The sequence below is a fragment of the Monodelphis domestica genome, chromosome 8 (assembly GCF_027887165.1).
Source record: "Monodelphis domestica isolate mMonDom1 chromosome 8, mMonDom1.pri, whole genome shotgun sequence".
In the NCBI taxonomy this organism is placed as follows: Eukaryota; Metazoa; Chordata; class Mammalia; order Didelphimorphia; family Didelphidae; genus Monodelphis; species Monodelphis domestica.
The window spans coordinates 121358114-121360200 of NC_077234.1; the positions used below are offsets into that span (position 1 = coordinate 121358114).

The following is a 2087-nucleotide window of genomic DNA, read 5'->3' on the forward strand; positions in this document are numbered from 1 at the left end:
TACACTACACCTGACCCCAGGGGAACAAAGGGAAAATGCTCCCTCCAACCTAGAAGTGAAACTGAGCATCATCCTATAGGCAAAAAACACCCCAAATGAGGAAAAAAATAGGAAAAAGACTGACAGTGGAAAGCAATTTGAGCAACAGAGGACCAAAATACAAACTCATTAAAAAAAAAACAACAATGACAAAACGGAAATGTGTGAACCCTCAAAGGAAAATCTGAAAGGATGTCAGGCCAAAAAGGAATTCATGGGAAAACTCAAAAAGATGATCATAAAAAATAAGAAAAATTAGCAAAAGAAATGATAGAAAAAGTCATTACCTTAGGTCAGAAACTCCCTGAAGAGATCCCTACCAAAAGGAAATTTAAAAAAACAATCCTTAAACAGAAAAATAACACTCTATAAAAGGAAATACAAAACCTAAAAGAAGAAAATTACTCCCCCTAAATTAGATTTGGTCAAATGGAAGCTAATGACTTCACAAGTCCTTAGAAAACAAAACAAAAACAAATTCAAATGACTGAAAAAAAGAGAAGAAAATCTGAAATCTCTCACTATTAAAACAAGAGACCTGAGAAACAGATCCAGGAAAAATAATCCAAGAATCACTGGATTGCCTGAAAGCTATGATCATGAAAAGAGTCTGAATACCATATTGTAAGAAATTATCATGGACAACTTTCCTAATGGACTTGAACAAAAGGGGAAAATAGAAATTTTTATGTTTTTAATTTTAATATTTAAATTTGTTCCATCATTACATGATTCTTATTGTCTCCCTTCCCTTTTCCCTACCTCCTCCTGGAGCTGAAAAGCAAGAAAAATAGAAATTGCTCCCCTAGCAGCCATGGTGGTGGTGGGAAACCAAGGGCCTGGGCCCAGCCATGACTCAACCCCCCACCCCCTCGTGCCAGGCTGTGTGAGCCCCAATGCAGATTCAGGCCCAGAACTCTGGGGCAGCCCCAAAGGGGACAGGGAGGGTGCCGAGCTAGAGCAGCAGTGGTGCCAGGAGCAGAAGCAACAGTGGTGGGATGTGCAACAGTGGCCTCAACTGCAGCATCTCTAGTCCTTTTATGAAAAACCTCCTCCTGCACTTATTATGGAAGATGAGACTAAGCCAGAAGGCTGTATCCAAGATGTACCAGGCAAGGAACATGCCAGAGAATTTCTGGCTCATCCTCCAACTAAAAGACTTGGAATCACCTGGGGAAAGAAGTCAAGGTTCTGCAGTGCTGGCACTATAAATGATATGGACACAGAACAGGTGACAAAGAATGCCCATTCTTTATCAAAGACAATGAGAAATTAGAACAATTCAGAATAGTACACAAAGATCTCATGTTCATGACGTCATAAGAGAGAATAAACAACATGAAAAAGATGTGAGGATACAGCAGTTAAAGGAGCTACTAGAAGATTCTACCTCACATGGAGATGGCCCTAGTTCCAGCTCCTTAGAATGTAAGGAGAAGCATAAAAGAAAGAAGAAAGGGACACATGAGAAAAGGAAAAAGGAGAAGAAAAAGAGAAAGAAAAAGGGGGAAAATAGCACAAATCTAAATCAACTGAGATTTCAGACTCTGACTAAAAAATAATTTCCTTTGAATCCACCTTGTCACTCCAGAATCATAGCTGAATGTCAGTGGTAAAGAAGAAGTAGCCACAAAAGGGCCTCAGTAGACAGGGAAAAAGGAACCAAAAAACTTGCATAGTTATCTTCCCCCATGGCATTTTGCCCTCACTGCCAAGAGTGATGAATTCACCATGATGTTGAGTTTCTTATATGCCACGCTGCTGGATTTTCATATTCCTCCTTCCTGTGTACTGTAGTTTGTGATTAGTTTTGAAAAAAAAATCAAGCATAAGATATGAAAATGTTCTAGGTGTTTCCAAGAGTGATTCCCCTAGGAGAACAGAGGGTTATAACAGCAGTTATAAGTGTGTTTTATTGGGTGATGAATAATAAAACTCCATTATTTCTGATATAAAAAAAAGAAAAATTGAAATTGAAAAAATCTCCTAATCACCTCCTGAAAGTAATACCAAATTTAATAATTACAGTCCTATAATAGACAATTCCC

The 2087-nt window shown here is 38.4% G+C and overlaps 1 pseudogene; it reads left to right on the forward strand.

The window, feature by feature from the left end:
- Window positions 1-853: 853 nt before the first annotated feature.
- LOC100010390 (retinitis pigmentosa 9 protein homolog) lies at window positions 854-1594 on the forward strand (annotated as a pseudogene).
- The last annotated feature ends 493 nt before the right edge of the window (window positions 1595-2087 follow it).